The sequence below is a fragment of the Harpia harpyja genome, chromosome 1 (genome assembly GCF_026419915.1).
Source record: "Harpia harpyja isolate bHarHar1 chromosome 1, bHarHar1 primary haplotype, whole genome shotgun sequence".
NCBI classification, from domain to species: Eukaryota; Metazoa; Chordata; class Aves; order Accipitriformes; family Accipitridae; genus Harpia; species Harpia harpyja.
The window spans coordinates 44007134-44024581 of record NC_068940.1 but is presented as its reverse complement, the minus strand read 5'-3'; the positions used below and the strand labels follow the sequence as shown (position 1 = coordinate 44024581).

The window sequence follows — 17448 nt, the reverse complement described above, 5'->3', positions numbered from 1 at the left end:
TCTATGCAAAGCCTGATTCCCCAGCCTGATAGTTTGTTGTTCTTTGCAAACTCTGGCTGCAAGAAGGCACATTTCCGCCCCCATTTCCACTTCCCCTGCCTGCTCTGCCAGGACTCTGCCTCCACGGCTGGGCGAGAGGCAGGGCAGCCTGAGCACAGTGCATTCGCCTGTGCCCCCATGGCTCCCGCAAATACACCTGCCCCCTTCACCCGGTTCCAAGCTGCTAATCCACTTATTAGGCTACAAAATCCCCATGGAGAACTGCAAAACTCTTCTCATTAATTAGCTACAACGGAAGCTTTTCACTTGCTCCCATTCCAAACGAAGGAAAAAAGCCCTCCAGGATTGTCTCCGGCTCGAAGTATGGCTGGGGCAGTTCTCAAGGCTAAGTTCACAAATTAATTATGGCAATAAAATGGGCTATGCCATAAAACACTCCCGAGACAAGGATGAAGGTACCAGCTGTGAATGACACCATATACTTAACAAGGGGAAGAGCCAGCCCTCTTGCCCTTACAAGCCAGATGATGAATTGAAGATTGTTCACCCCTTGCACGTCCTCTCACTCTCTGATAGGAAGCTGATACCAGTTATGCCTTAACAGAAATGGGCCATATTTTAAGAAAAATAAAAGAGAAATCTAAATAAAACCAGGTGAAGATTTTCAGTGTAGACTATTAATTACACTTCAATTTCTCAGAGTGCTACAGGATTAGCTATTAAAGTCAGCAGAGTTAGTAAAGCCAAGTGGGGGTAACTCAGCTCTGCTTGGCGTCAGACACCCTCTAATTGCCAAACCATCCTCTGGGATAGCAGAGAAAACCAATTAAAAGCAGCAAAATTAGAGCAGGTATTGTGACACTCATTAACTAGTACCAATAGCAGCCACAGCAGGGTGGAAGGGGATCCCTGTGCAAATGCAGGATTTCGTTAAACCCGTCAGCGAGGCAGGAGCCATGGGATGCAGCGAGCATAGCCAGCCCTACGGGCTTGCTGGGACAAGCAGCTCTCCCAGAAGCCAGCCGGGTGCTATCCACTTTAAACTGAATTTCCCTCCGCCTGTAAAATGACCGCTGGCATAGCCGGCTCTGCTAACATGGTTCCAGCTGGAGCTGCCATGCTTCCAGGCATGGAGACTCAATCAGCTCTATGGCTTAAATACCCTCTGCCAACCCGACCAACCCCAGTGGAGAAGGCTGGATTTGCAGAAGAGGTGGCACAGTTTGGTGGAGGTGCTCAGCCCTGTGGCAGCTGGACCCAGGCTCTGCGGGAGGAGCCGGTCTCTGACTTGGCAGGGGCAGCAGCATGGTTTTGCGGAGTCAATCTTTTTGGAACAGGCAAAATTATGGTCCTGAGGTCCCACTCCCAAGCTCTTTTGGGGACCACCCCGCCAAAAAACCATCAGATGGATCCTGGAGCCTGAGCAGACCCCCCAAGGCTGTGCACCACATGGATGTATGGCCCCTTCTGGTGCTCCAATCTGCAGTGCCAGAGCTTTGCGTCAGGTCGGCTGCACAGACACGCTGCATGGCACTGCGGGACGCTTAAAAGCTATTGTGTCTTGAGACTGCACACTGAGATGCTGCAGGTGAGCTGCACAAGAGCTCTCCGGCAAGCAGCCCTGAAGAGAGATAAAATATTCCAGTGGGGAAATAGTTCTCTCTGTCCCTGGAACCAGTCAGGAATTTGCACTGCAGAAATATGTACTTCCACATCAGGAAAAGAAGAGCTCCTTCCTAAGTAAAAGCTTTGCGCCTCTGAGAGTTTTAAATACACAGATGATCCACATCCATCCATCCCCCTTCCTTGCAAACACACACCTCACTTTTGTCCTCCTCCAGCACAGTATTTTGCAGATCTAGACTAAGACCTGTTTGAAACAGCTCTTCTCCAGAAAACAAAACTCACCTGGCAATCTACACTCAGAAAACAAAAAGTATCTTTCACTGGGGAGGTCCAGGGCAGGACAAGCACTCTGCTTTCTCTATATCATTCTGTTTGTCAGAATGTATTTTTTTTTTATGGCTTTCTACTGTTCCCCTACCTCCGCTCCACACTTCCTTCTGGCCTTGATGCCTTCATAATAACTGTAATGAATCCTGCCTTCAAAATTACTGTGCCTCTGATTGCCAGTCTGAGCAGCGAGCCTGAAAATCAAGATTTGAAATGCAATGGAAACTTTGGAAATTCCCCACTGCTGATTGGATTTTTTTCCCCTCTCCTCCAGGCTATGAGGGTGCAAACAAATTTATTAGAAATTCTCCCATCAGGATATTTTTTCAATTAGATGTTTGCCACTTATACACCAGCCAGGTAGAGCAGATAAGTAATGTGCTCTCCCTCTTCTCATTATTGTTTCGCTACAGAATGCACTTCAAAACAATCAGCGCCATCGTTCCAGGTAGATTTATGGCAGAAACAGACATTTTAATATTTCCCTTTGGTTACAAATGCTTCCTCCCTTTTCGCTTTGGTCTAACTCCCGATGCATGTCAAGCCTCCCAGGCAGTTCCAGACCTGGGTGCATCCATTCATCACCCTCTGTGCCCCCCAAAATTGATCAAACCTGTACTGAATGACATGCACATGTGGAGTGATGGGTATCACTTTCAAGTCCAGACTTGAAAGGCACATACTCTCGTGCAATTGTCTTAATCATCCATTTGCTTTTTTGTAATTATTTAATTTTTGTTATTCTTTGGCTAATAGAAGCAGCCTATTAAACAAATCAGTGGCTGTGGCTAATTCTCACTCTCTCCCGCATGAAATGAGCAGGAAGCTGAGGTGAGCCGAGATCACTCTCAGCTCGTAGTGCTTTGCCTCCACGACATGGTGTTCGCTTAAAAACCTGGGAAATGCAAACCCTGTGTAGCCAAGTTGGGAAATTGGGAGAGGCAGGTAGATGTGATTAATTGCTTTTCCTTCATCTGAGACTTGGACCCATTTTTATCTAACTTGCGCTGACTTACATTAGCGATGGTTGCCTACAAGCACTACTAGAATCAAGGACCTCTACTTCAAAAAGGACCCATGAAGCCCCACTTTGCTAAATCCCAACTCAAACTTGTCTCACATAACATGATCAGGACAGAAACAACTCTACTCACCAGATTTAAAAAAAAAAAAGAAAAAAAAGAAAAAGAAAAAACCCTCAGAGGAAACCGCTCAAATTCCTACCAACTCTGGCAACAAAGGCATGCTGTCAAATGAATGCCAGCAAGCTGCCTTCGTCTGCAGGTGACATGAACTGCAACCCGAAGGACTGGGAGCACAGGTGTGACCCAACCTCATGCCACAGGAGGTGACTTCACCTGGCACCGATGGATAAGCACACAGACACTGTCAACCCCATTCAGCCAGGGAGTCCCAAGGAATTCAGGGTGACGGACAGAGAGCTGTGCCTCCAGACAGCGCCTCTCCATGGGACACGCTCCCACGTATTTTGGGTCCAAGAGATACAAGGACAGTTCTATTCTGTGAGAAAACACCCTCTGAAATTTAGTTTTTCATGGCGAATTTACTTAAAAATGCAATTCTTTTACTACGGCTCTTCCAGGGGAGCTGTAGCTGGCACCGCAGCTGCAGAGGCAGAGTGCTGCTGTGCATCCACGAGCCTGTACAGGGAGCTGAGCGGAGGCTTGATTCAGATGATATTCTACGAAGCACTTTTTTTATTTTTATTGCTTTTCTAGACTCACTTTGGTTTGTTATTTTTGTGATACGACATTATTTTCAAATCTGTAAATGTGCCCAGAGGTCATATGGGTCCCGTGTTAATAAGATGAAAATGAATAAGAAAAATAAATGCATGCTGCAAGCTGGGACAGACCCCAGAGCCAAGCAGCTGTGTGATCTCCAGCTCTGTGCAAACATGGAGAATAAATGTTTGTTAACTGGGAAGGACCCAGCGGAAAGAAACACAACCTCCTGCCAAGATTCAGAGAAGGTGTTACTTTCTCATGGATGGCACTGCCAGCTTGTACAATTTTATTATGAATCTCATCACATCCTTTTATTTCCTGAGAGTCACGAGCTGAGATGAAAACCTCAATTCTGTAAGAAATATGTTGACAGCACTTACACCAGGAATAGCTTCAATGACACCTGCAAGATCTCAAAAATCTTCCAAACTTCTTACCTCATTTTATTTTAAGTGTGGTGGGGTTTGGGTTTGGGTTTTTTTGGTTTTGTTTTTTTTTCTTGAGGTGTCTTACCTAAAATTTAACATTCATTGCTGGCAATACTAGACCAGAGCAACTTAACTGCAAGTTCACTGAGGATCTGAGGCTTTTAAAAAGTGGCCTGTTGATGCAAATTCCAGCGGTTACTAAAAGCCATCATCACCAAGGAGCTATTAAATGCCCAGCGAAGAACAAATTGGATGCTCCCAGTGATTCCTACTGCTCAGAGCTATAAGCACTTATCTCTCAGTTTTGCCTCCTTGTGCCAGGACACAGGAGACAGGCAGCAGGTCCCCTCTCATGACAACCTCATTTCCAAACCGGGTGCACTGGGGCTATCACCTTTCACCAGAGATGCTTGGGATGTAGCTGGTTTCGGTGCCCAGCAAGCTACACCTCAGCCACCACTAGCATCATGACATAGAGTGACCCACAATAATGCCATGCAACAAATGCCTTTAAGTTTTTAGTGAATAAGTTAAGATACAAGAAAACTTGCATAACACAGTCAATGCCATATTTAATACCCCCCATTAAAAAAAAAAAAAAAAAAAAGTATTGCAGCCCATGTGTTGCTGGAGTTTATTTAGCTGCCTCTGATGGCACCCTACCCACCATGCAGAAATATAACTCTTTAGAAAGTTTTAGAAAAGTAGTTTTTTCCACAATTAATTTTTTTTAGGCAAGCATTATTTGAGTGGCATAACCACATTCTGCTCTAAGTGCATTTTGGCCATGGTACTTCCAGCCCCGCATCCCCATGATGCTGTTCCTGCACAGTATGCGGCACCCCTGCACACCAGGCTCAGCCCTATGGGCGCGCTGGGCACCAACACCAAACCAACACCACCAATTCTGGCAAGGATCGTCTTTGCCAGTACACATCTCTGCCACATCCCTGGGACGTGAAATATTCGCTTCAGCCCTGTCCCTGCCAGCGCTGCTGCCTGCAAAGCTGCCGCTGTGATTTCCTATAGGAGTAATTTAGCATCACGCTTCTTCGGGGAATACATCGCTGAGGTTAGCTTAATCTCTTTAACTGCAGTTTCCCCATTAAGGTCTTTACACAACCTCTGGCCCAAAGTGATCTACTTAGCATTATTTATTTGTCCGCTGAAATGCTTGGATAGCCCCTCAGTTGATCCTCTCAAAGAGGGTCAGAAGTTCAGCAATAGATTTACGACCCACCCCCCACCAGCCCCCCCTCGCCAGGACCCTCCTGCGAGGAAAGCTCTGCATCTCCATCCTAGCCACAGCACGGCCGCCCGGGCCGGCCACACGCTGCAATTTGCTTCAGGACAAATGTCATTAAAAGAGAGCACAACACCACAGCAGGTGTCAGTGGCAGTACATCCTTTTCACAACGGGTTGCACAGCTGAGTATCTGCAAGAGTCACCTGGGCTTTATGGGGGCTGGGTTTTTTGCATGCCATCAATATTCTCATATATTATCCTAGGGTAAAATCAGATTGATACAGATGAAGTCTTAAGGCTTAAAACCATATAGTAAAAAGTGGTTTCATTGGTTTGTTTGTTTTAAGAGCAATTCACAAAAGCTAATAGCAGTTATTTTTCAAACATACCAGAAGCAGGAAACTTACTGCACAGCTGGTGGTGCCAAGGGCTGACCGAGGTACAACAAAGACTGTCAAGAATCTAAAACCAGCTGGGAAAGAAAGGAATGATCTGCACTGGCTTGCACTCTGAAGGAGTTTTCAGTGGTTCCCAAACCAGAGCATCTTCCTTAGAAAGACCCGCACGGGGATGGCCAGCAGGAAAAAAAATTAAAAGAAACCAACAAAATCCTGAGGAACCTCCATGGCCAAGTGGCATTCACCCATCTGCTCTAAAGCAATGTAAGTTAATAAATGCGGTGCATAGCCTACAGCCTCCACTCCAAAAGAAACGAGAGTGGCAAGGGGAAGGTGCCAGACCAGCGGGTCTGACTCCGTCAGTGTGAAACCATCTGGAGCTGCACCACACCACCGAGGCAGCAGAGAGAGACCTGGGACGAGGGATGTCGTGCCTCGCAGCCCACTTCAGTGTTAGCTGAAGGGTCAACAAGTACCTGGAAAGGGGAAAATTATCTCTCTGGCTGGACTTTTCACAAGGTTCCTCAACAAAAAGCTTGTAAAAACCAAGCCCAACTTGTTGTGGGATATAAGGGAAGGTCCTCTTGCTCACAGCCAGTGCAAAGATACTCATTAGGTTTAGCAAGAGGAGGATCATGGTCCACAATCCATCTGCACTAAAATCTATCCAGTTCATAATATAAGTGATCTAGAAGGATTCAACTTTATTAATGAGACAAAAATTATTCAGGCTAGTCAAAACTAAGAGTGACTTTGAATGGCTTTGCATTAAGACTCTCACAGTACTGAGTGGTGGTGAGGAAATGGAAGATTAAATTTAATGTCAATAAATGCAAAGTAATGCACTGGAGAAAAACAATCCTAACAATAGAGAGACGACAATGGGCCTTAAAATAGCTGTTACTGTCCAGGAGAGAAATCATGCATTTGTTCTGGAGAGATCACTTCTAACTTTCTCTCAGTCCTCAGCAGCTGCCAAAAATGCCATTGAACTTTTAGGAGCAATTAGGAAAAGAACGGAGAAGAAAAGACCAAACATTATTTTACCATCTGTACAGTTAGGAGTAGGAGAGAGGGCAATAGCAGGGAGGATCCAAGGGGCGGAATGGTGTATGTGGCTGAGGAAAAGAGGTGATAGATATAGAGGGACTCGACAAAGATGTACATGAAATCATGAGATGAGAACAGGGAACGGCTCTTCTCTGGTTCTCATAGCCCAACCCAAGGAGGCAGACACTGAAATCACTAGCTAGTGGAATTAAACACCTTACAGAGAAGTTCTTGATACAGGACTCAACAGCAAAACCTTTTACTGCAGGATGCTGTGGCCTAGATGGATCCAGACAACTGGATCTAGCAACTGGACAAATTAGAGGGGAATAGTAAATCTGAACCATTGAGCTCAAGGTGACCCTGACCTGTGGGCTGCTGGAAGCTCCTTGGGTAGATGTAATCTCATCAGATATTAGGTAAAACATTTTCCAGCATGTGGGTGGTCAAATATTGGACCACAAGGTTGTGGGATCTCCGTCCCTGGAGATACTCAGAGCTCAGCTGGACGAGGTGCTGTGCAATCTCATCTGGTTGGCTCGGCTGGGCTAGGGACACGCAAATGACCCTCCCAACCAGCAGTACTCGGTGTTTGGGTGCTTCTGTGATATGCGAGCATGTGAGGCTTACCCAGGCGGCTGCACGGACCTCTGCCCCAAGAGCACCTCCAAAATCCCCTTTTATTCTCCAGTACTCAAGGCTGGAGAGATCCTGAATCCCACCACTATTCAAGTGGCAGCATTCATTTATCTAAGAGTTATCTGGCTGGTTTTCTGTGAATGCTGCACATTAAATTATTGTTATTGCATTATTTGGGGGGAATGAGGACTTAAACTCATTTACCTGGACCTTTCAGAGCCTGCAAAGGAGTTCAAGCTCTGCACATACACACACACAAAAAAATCCGTTCACTGAAAGCTACAGGGAGCAGCAGAATTTAGTCTTAAGATTGACATAGAAATAGATTAATTTTTTTTTCCCATTTCATATTCTAATTACAATTCTTCTCCCCCTACTATTTTCTGTTCTCATTACAGTCTTAAAATTGCTCTGCAAATTCTGTACCTTATTCTGCTCTTCCTACCATCTTTGTCATGGAAATGAGAAACAGAATGTATAAGCATGAAAATATTGCCGAGATCAAAATTCTGCTTAACCCTTTCACGTGTGACTCCGAAAAGAAGCAAAGGCAGCACAGACAGCAGAGCAGCAAAGCCAGCTTCCTCCTTCCAGCCTCCTGTCCTTCTCCCCGCCGCAGCAAGGAGAAGAACGATGTGCAGAGAAACGCGCTATTAATTTAAAGGCCAAAGGTGCTCATGCTTACACCTCCGCTGTGCACAGAGGAGGGGATTGGGTTTTTTCAACTTAGCAGGTTTTGCCCCTGAAGGCAGATCTTGATCTAATACATTTTGATCGTATTCAGCTGACAGTGTTTAGTTCTTAGCTTTCGGTCTGCCAAGCACCCTGATGTAACGCTGGCTGGCAGAGGTGTCACGCAGCACTTCGAGCAGCCCTGGTGCAGTGGATGCATGGGAGATCTCCATCCTCCTCCTCTCCCGCGGTGCAGAGAGCTCACCAGAGCCACAGCTTTGGCCAGACCAAACCCTTCACAATTTCTCTCAAAGTTTGGGCATAGATAAGGAGAACAGGCTGCCTGGGAGGTGAGCAGCACCTCCTGACACCCGTCCTCCCAGCTCACCCCGCTTTCACCCAGGACCTCTCCAGCCCATTGCTGACCATACTCAACGCCGTTTATTTTGCAAGACACGATCACACCGATGTAGCTGCAAGGCTTGGGCATGCACATCACTTCCTTTTCGAAACCAAACAACAAGCACATCCTGCATTGTTTATCACGCTTACACAGGTGCTCGAGGAGTTTATCTGCAAAAAAATAAATACCAGGGCCTTTCTAAGAGGGTCCTTCTCACATTAGCAGCTGAATAACCAAGAGAGCTGAAGGCACCAGCTCGCACTGTAAATGCCTAGTGCCCTGTGCATTGTTGGGGAGGGAGGAAGGTAAATGAATGCAGCATGTTTCCTGGCACGGGGCTGGTGTGTAGACAGTCTGAAACAAATACAGTAAGTGATAATGAGACTTAACTGCACTGCCTGCTTCACTGGTAACACTTGTAATTCACAGGAAACTAAGAGAGGCAGAAAACATACAAAGATCTAAAAGAAGCCACGGAGGCTCTGTGCGAGAACAGTGCCAGTGTCAAAGGCACCTAGGTACATTGTTTTTTGCAAGATAAAACCTCGGGGTTGAGATAAAAATAGAGCTTATACCTGTCTGCCTCAGAAGCAGCTACCAGCGTGGCTCTGCTCTGGAAGTCTCTTATGGAGATGCCGATTTTGACACCAGAACAACAGCCCTCGCTGCAACCAGAGGTATCGCTGAAGAGGGGTACACGTGGCCACCGGCACCAAAATAGCTGAGGAAGCAAAGGAGCAGTCGGGAAGAAAGAAACCTTAAGCCAGAAAGTTTTCCCATCCTATAATTTTGTCCCCCTGGCCTGGGAAGCGAGCAGGGAGCCTGTGTGGGCAGTGATGTTTGGATGCCCACCCAAGCCCGGGGCTGAAAGCAAACGCCTGGATTGAATAAAAGCAATTCACTGGCAAGGAGAAGTGCAGTGCGAGCAAGCAAAGGAAGCAGCTGTTGCCACAGCAGCCCCGTGCGAGCAGTCGCTGTGGTTACGCTGGGTTTGACGTACACACACAGTGCGGGAATAATTTTGGAAATCTATTTATCTTTTCTCAACTGCAGAGTAAATAAATAAATAAGTACACGAGTGCACATGGCAGAGAGGAAGAGAGCTGTCAGAGGAGCGATGTAAAGATTGCTTAAAGCTTTTAACTTTTTAAGACCATGTATTGTGCTTCTGATCCCGACACCTTGTTGACAGCTGTACAGGTTAACAACCTGGCTCCCAAATATCTCCTAACTCCTCCAAAAATTCACAAAAATCACAGGTGCTACTCAATTGCCTTTCAAGAAGAAAAATCGTAACTTTAATTCTCTCTACAGCCACTGTTCCTTCAGCAAAGCCAGTTCTGAAGCACAGCCCAGAGCACACGTTATTCACTTGCAAGCACAGCCAGGTACTTTGCTAAACACTTTCATCATTTGAAGCTTTGCCCCACTAGCGAAAGCAAAAGCACATCTCTGCCCCCAAGAATTCAAGATCATGCTTTTTTTCTTCTGTTGCAAAGCGTAAGGGAGAAGAATAATCGATTTTCAAGACAACTTTGGTGAGAATGGGGAACGTTATGCAAAACCAGCTAATCGGGGGGGGAGGGGGATCAGAGAACTTCCATGCTAGTCATTTAGAGAGTAGTTTCCAACACACAAATATTTGGCACCAGTGAAAACCTGCCTTCTGTGGTTCTGCGCTCAACTGTGTACGCAAATAACTCTTGCAGCGGTACATAGTATGACTTGCAAAAAAAATGGGCTGACAAAGTACAATCCATTTCATAATTTTACCTTAAACACTTGGACATGTTCATGACTAAAAAAAAGAAAATCCTAATGAAAAGTGAGATCTCCTTTAAAGACAAAAAAAAACCAAACCAAGGATGCTAGGAAGGTAATTTCTGAAAATACATCCTAGAAGTCTGGGAGCATCATCACTGCCCGCTTTCACTACAGCGGTATAGCTCTCTGCATTTTTCCCTCTCTTATTTGGATCGTAGACTCCACGTCCATATTCTGTAAGCGTTTTTACATCACCTAACTAGATCCTAATCCTAGCGAGAGTCTGGGAGGTCCAATGTAAATAAATAATAAACAATAACACAGCATACAGCTTCCTGTATCAGAGAACCAGCTTTCATCCTGCCAGCATCACAACCCTGCTATTCTTTCTAAACCCACACAATCAAACCAATGGGGACCACTCACAACCTTAATGCTTATTTTGATGTACACAGGACAACAGCAAGCTCGTCCCAGCACGCTTGGTTGCCGTGCCATGGGAAAGATGTGCAGGGGAGCCTGAACCCGCATGCCGACACTGTCGGGGAGCAGAGGGAGTTCACCCAAACCTCCTCACTCTTCAGATGAAAGACTCTCATAGGCTTGAAGGTAGCCAGATTTCAGATCCCTACTCTGCCAGAAAGAGCATCGTCTCCAGCACATGGGCCTCCTTTTGACTATGCTGATGATGATGCCTCTTAACAAAACCTGCAATTATCCTCTTAAACAAACAGCAAGGAGCCCGCAAGCCATTCCAGTAGCCTGTGCTACACCCAGGGGACCCCGCTGGCATCCACAGCCTCCATCCATCACCCCATCCCCTTCAGTAGTGGAAGCAAAGGAGCAACATTACATTTTCATCACCAGAAGATCTGCCGTCGAGGCATCATTGTGGGGCCAAGCAGATGGGGCCAACACAGCCAGACACTGCCTCAGAGGCTGCAAGCCGAGCAAGCCATTTGGGGAAAAAAACCAAAAAGCCTCAATAATCCTGACCTCTGCAAAAAAAAAAAAAAAAGCAATTTTACTGGAAGCTTGGTGCAAGGAGCAGTTGAAATACGGCCCCAGGCAGTGAGGGGCAGCTGCAGGGCTGGAAGGGGGAGCTCTGCCCTTGGTGATGACCCGAGCAGTGTGCTGCATGGTTGGGTTAAATAACTCAGCCCCTGGAGCTGCTCTGACCACTCGTCCCACGTCCGAGAGAACAGCAAAACCCCGCGGGGCAGCAGTTGTGGCCGGTCAGGAGCAGGGTTGTGAACGTGCAGACACGCTCGGGGCCCAGGCGCTCATTGCCGCTGTGAAATCAGGGGCTGGAGCCAAAATTCGCCAGCTGAAAGGTGGCAGGGAGACAACTCTGAGCTTTGCAGATGTTGCATGCGCAAAGCTGCAAACGCAGCACCGGTGCTGCGACTTCACACGCTGAGACTCAAGACGTGCGAACCCATGGTTTTACAGAAGCTGAAGCTCAGCGACATTTCACATGGGCAATAAAATCACATCAGAAAGGTATTTCCACAGGCAGCATTACCACATCCTTGTACATCCTATTTTATGAAGTGCTGCGTTAGGTTGTCAAAGCTGTTGGGCTGCGTTTCCAGGGGGTTGTACACGTTAACGCCCCACCACCGCACTGGCCTCGATTCCCTGCCAGGTCCACGCATCGTATCCAAAGTTGGTACCACTTCATTCCCAACCTCAACTTCTGGTTATTAAAAAAACCCCAACAAACCATCTCTCCCAAGCACTTCTACTTTCAGCTCTTTTTTTTTTTTTTGAGACCTCTCTCTGTTCATCTTATTAATCTTTCCAGCAAATTTTACTGCCACCTAACTTTTTTTCATTAGGGTGAAAAGGTAGTTTGTGCTTACTGCAGCCAAGCCAGCCTCAAGTTTACTTCTTAAAATACACACCTTAGCGTTGAAAATTCTCAATGTCTTAAAAAGACAGTTGAAAACTCAATAAAATCAATGAAACTAATCAGAAAGAGGCACCTCTGATTATTATTATGCCCCTGCTTCACTGTAAATAATTGGAGATATTATTATTACTATTATTATTATTACTATTATTAACCCTAACAAGAAGTTTAAAGCATGTTGACGAGAAAGAGAAAAAGCAGTTTTGCCCAACTAATTAATGACTTAAATAAAAATAAACAAAGGGAGTCTTCCTGATTTTTAGCAAAGTCCTGCCTTTTTCCAAGCAGTTAAAAGCAAGACTGACAGCTTTATAGATAGGGAAATGGGCAGATAAGATAAACACACACAATACAAACTTGTCCAAAGCTTTTACAGTCTTTCTCTGCACCACTTCCAGCTCATTAAATTACAGTATTACTATAGATTTGCAGCAAAATTATCTTTTATCTTGCCTTCTTTTAAAGCTATTTGGCATTTGCTAGTATTTTCTATTATAAATCTAATTGCAGATTCCAAACAGACAAGGGCTCATTAAGCCTTAATTATGCACATGTTGTTTTCAACAAACATTTTCATTTGGACTGCTGTGAGCTGTAATTGTTCAGAAGGCACCGCAGCCTCCGATTACCCACTTTCCTGGGATGGCAAAAGCTACTTTCAAGTAGGTCATGGCTCGGCTGAACAAACGATTTGCAACCCGTGGAGTTTGGGTTGTGCCACTCCGGTGGGAATGCCAGCAGGGCAGTGTCGGCAGACACTGGGGAGCCGGCAGAAGCAGCCGGGAGGATCCCGGCTGTGCCAGTGCCTGCCAGCGCTGAGCCCTGCTTGCGGGGTTAACCTTGCCCGGCTTAGGCAGGTGGAGGGGAGCAGGGGGGAGCCCTGGGCACAGGATGGGAAATGGGGCACGGCCACCCTTCCCGGGGAGCAAAGGCAGTGGGCATGATATGCAAACAGCACATAGAGGCGCTGCTCGCCTTCGGCTACAGTCAGGAAGCGGGACTCCTGCTCGGGTACCTCTGAGGATGCCGCCGTCTCAGCCCAGCATCTGTGCATGTTCTGCCTAACAGCTGGGCTCCTGCCCAACACCAACCCTAGGTCCTCATCCAGCTATATTGCGCAGCATCACCACAAGCACCACTGGCCAAAAACTTTTCAGTCCATCCAAAACTAGATGAGGGTGGAGGGGAGCCCTTTTATCTTCTTGTTGGAGCCACGGTTATGTCTGCACTCTGAAATAAGAAGTAACGCACACGAACAGCCGAGCTTTTATTAGAAGTTCAGGCTTCCTTCTAATGGCACAAAAGCTGTATCTGCTCAGACTGCAGCAGTGTTAACAGAGCAGGCATAAGCTGCAGGACAACAACATCAAGGTCCCGGGTCCTTCCAGCCTTGGTCCATCTGACTTCACTCACCCCCACAACTCCTGGGCTGTGGTACCTGGGCTAGCAGAGCACGGCTCTGCCCCATCCCATCTCTCTGGTGAAGAGAGTCATTGTGTGCAAATGTCATCAGCCTCCCCTGAGCCTCTTTAGGGGAGAAAAAGCTCCTTCTAATAAATAATTTCCATCTAATTAAGGGTTATGGCTCCAAAGTTAGGCTGGAGCTGCTGGTTGCTGCTGGACCCAGGAGTCTGGCAGGGTTTAGCACTGCTGGAAAGAGCAAGGTGCTAATACAATCAATGTTGCAACTTCTAGCCTAAAATCCTGCCGGCCAGGTATCCAACATACGATCTCAGGACAAGAGAGGTGGCCAGAAAAGGCCTCGTTACATTAAGAAATTGGTATCCCCCTTCTTCACATTTCTTTCTGTCTTCTCAGTGGAGCTGACAAATTCTCTGCCATGTCCCAAAGACTCACATTGCACTGTTAGAAGGGAAATATGTCAGAGTAAGCATAAAATCTTATGGCCTTGCCTTTGAAAAAGACAACTTTTCACGCAATAGTTTGACCTAGAAAGGTTTTCTAGGTCATTTTGACTTAGCATGTATATGTCTGACCTACTAAATCTAACACAATAAAATTACAGAGTTCGTTTCAACCTGTCAGTGTCAGATCATTCATAAATTCAGATGCACTATCTACAAAACTGCTATTCATATATTCACAAATAAGGTCTCGCTAGGCTCCTTCTGGCGGGGAAGTATTTGCCCTGTTCAACATTACCTCACGCTGACAAAGGGAAAATGTAAAAGCTCCCTTGACAAGCTGAGTTCCCATCTTTCTCACACAGCCCTTACCCTCAAATCACGCAGGATTTATGGCTGCGCTACCCCTTCCACTGCTGTTGAAATTCCCCAAACTGGCCTGCTGCCGGCTTTGCCATGGGGTGGGAACCCCAAAGGCCTGGCTGTTCTCATTTGTATGGGTGCAGCCCACTAATCAGCACAGCTGCACTAACAAAGCAAAGGGAAATGTTAGCTGCTATCGAGATCCTCCTGCTCCAGCACCAGGCACCCCTCCGGTGAAGCCATAGGCATGGTGGTGACACCAGAGCTGCCACCATAATGGCCCTGAAGAGTCCAACACGGACTTTGCAAGAGGGGGAAAAGCTCACGCTCAGCCCACTGGGATGCACAGAGGAGATGCACCTCGATGCTGGTACCTGCAAGCACCTGCCTGCTCTGGCTGGCAGTCGTGATTCCTGACACTGAAGGGTTTTCTTAAATCCACTTTAATATTTATTAATTCTCATACATAATCCAGGCAATGCCTGTTAAAGGAACGATTGTGAGAGGTATTATGGAATATTGCTCTCCATGTTCGTGTGGGTCTCGTTGTCAGAGCAGCCACCTGCATGGGCTTTATCCTCAGCCTCCCGCAGAGGAACAAACCTCATCTGAAGAACCAAAGGGACTCCAGGGCCGGGCCCTTGCAAGCAGCCCTCCTTGTCATGATACACTTCCCACAGGCGCACTTGAGGGGTGCTGTGCACTGATCCACAGCTTGTTTCCCCCCAGATAAGCATGCTTTCAGCCCTGGAACGGATCCTGGCCCCAAGCACACCTGCAGCCAACACCTTCAAACAGAGGCTGTAAGACCAGGTACTGTGAAAAGCCTGAAGAGCTGGGTCCGTGGTCCCTCTGACACCTCCCAGGCTGTCCACCCCATTTGCACCAGCTGGGTTGAGCAGCAGTTACTGTCCCATAACTGTGTGTTCATGGCACTGCCCTACCCTAGTCAGGCACCAGAAAGACTTTACCAGGCACTGCACAAAGGGACAAACCCTTCTGCAAAGAGCTCATGCTCTCATTTTTGAGGCTCATTCTCAACTGCTGGTCAAAACCAGGACAGCCAAGGTGACCAGGTATGCTAGCACAGGGCACAAACACCAGCATTTCCCTCTTCCTTGGTTGCAATTTCTTCCTGAGCCACAGGATCATAAGTGTATCTCCAAAACCATATCCAGCTCAGGAAGGCTGGACCCACTGACCAAAGAGCTCACAAAGCAGCAGTTATCTGCACAGTGTTGCCATGAAGCATGGCCTTGCGGAAGAATTTGCCCACAAGGTCAAGGCATAGGTAGGAGAAGTCATTTTTCCTTCCTTTCCATAGCAGTGTGGGAGGAGAGGGACCTCCTTACACATGCCACCCCACAAGCGTGTGAATGTAGAGGTAGGGCCATGCCGATGGGGACAACCAGCAGAGCTGTACCTAGTCCTGCTGCTTCCCAAACAGTTGTGATGCCCATCAAGGGCACAAAAGGGATGGGTACCACGTCACAGGCTTCTGCAGCCCGAAGCCTTGTGAGGGATTTCATGGTCCTTCTGCAGCAGGGAAGGATGTGCTGTTAAAACAGATCAAGACATTACCCCTTCAGACCCAGGGTTTTAATGAGACGATACTCGAGTTCAGCTTTGACGTCTCATCTTTTTGAACCATGTGTTTCCAGAGACTGGGACCGTCTGCTCAGGTCCTCACAGTGCCTAAGTCAGACACCTAAAAAAAAAATAAATCACATTTACTAGCTCTCATGTTTTCTCCAAAAGCATTTAGTGGGTGAAAGTGATTTCCACCAAACACTCTGCATCCCAGTTCTGGAAGTCATACCAATATTCCAGGCCCTCCAGTGGATATGTTTCATTTATATTTCAGCCGCACCTCTATAAAAGATATGATTTTTTTCCACTTCCAAATTTTTCATAACTGTTGAGAGAAAGAATCCTCCTTGTTCTGAACCCAGAGGGAGCAGCAGGAATTATACCAGTGCCACGTGCTATGTGGTACAACAGTCGCAGAGTCTGCCTCGGTTAAACTCCATCACATCGAGGAAGGTTTTCTTTATTTGAGTTTGTATTATAAAGATTTAAGCATCCTGGAGAGATGAAAACACTTAATTTTTTACTGCCTGGCCACAATCTCTTGTTTCCCTCAGTTGCCCTGCAACCTGTCCCTCTGCAATCCTCCAACACTACACGTGCAGCATCTTCTCCACCTGCTAATTATAGGCTCCATTGTGCCAGATAATTCAGCCCCGGCAAGGCTGCAGGGTGGCTATGTATCGCCAGACTGCGTTTCGCTGTTGACTACAAAAACAGAAGAATTAATCACCTTCTCTAGTCAGTAAGTGGGACCGGACACTTGTGTGCTTACTGGAAAGGAAAACAAGTTTCATTCCTTTAAACAAAACATAATGAATCTCCCAAAGAGCAGAAAGATCAGTTTGTATTTCTTGAAAAATAGTGTATTATATATTAAGTGTAAAAATATATATATAAATCTTTGCAAGTCATAGCGGAAACAACAATGCAACATGGTCAGATCTGAAGGACACTGCAAGTGCTGACACAGACAACCCCCAAGCAAACACTTTATGCGCAAACCATACTTACCTTTGCTGCCCGCCGGGGCTGTAGTTTCAGTCTGCGTAGAGATTTTTACCGCAGGCAGCACAGAAACCATCATTTTGCTACATCCCTTCCATCCACCCATCTCTTGGGTCTCACAGCAGCCTGGGACATGCTGCCCACCAACACCTGCCCGCACCTGACAGCCCCCCGACCCAGCATGACAGCTGAGTGTATTTAATTATTTTCCTCTGAATTCAGAAATTAGGCTCACTGTCTCTCTCCTGGGGAGTTTCTGCTCTCCCACCACTGCTAAGCCACGGTCTGATCGGCCAGCGAAGAGGACGGTGTCAGTTGTGCCGCCCTGCCCTTCTCCGAGGCTGCCCAGCCGGGGTCTCCAATGCTGCTGGGGCAGAAGGACCAGGGCAGCCCCTGCACAGCTCCAGGG

At 46.9% G+C, this 17448-nt stretch overlaps 1 protein-coding gene across 4 annotated transcripts in view; it reads right to left on the bottom strand.

The window, feature by feature from the left end:
* Positions 1-17448, bottom strand: part of TOX2 (TOX high mobility group box family member 2) — a 160407-nt gene that overhangs the window by 97329 nt on the left and 45630 nt on the right. The window lies entirely within an intron of this gene.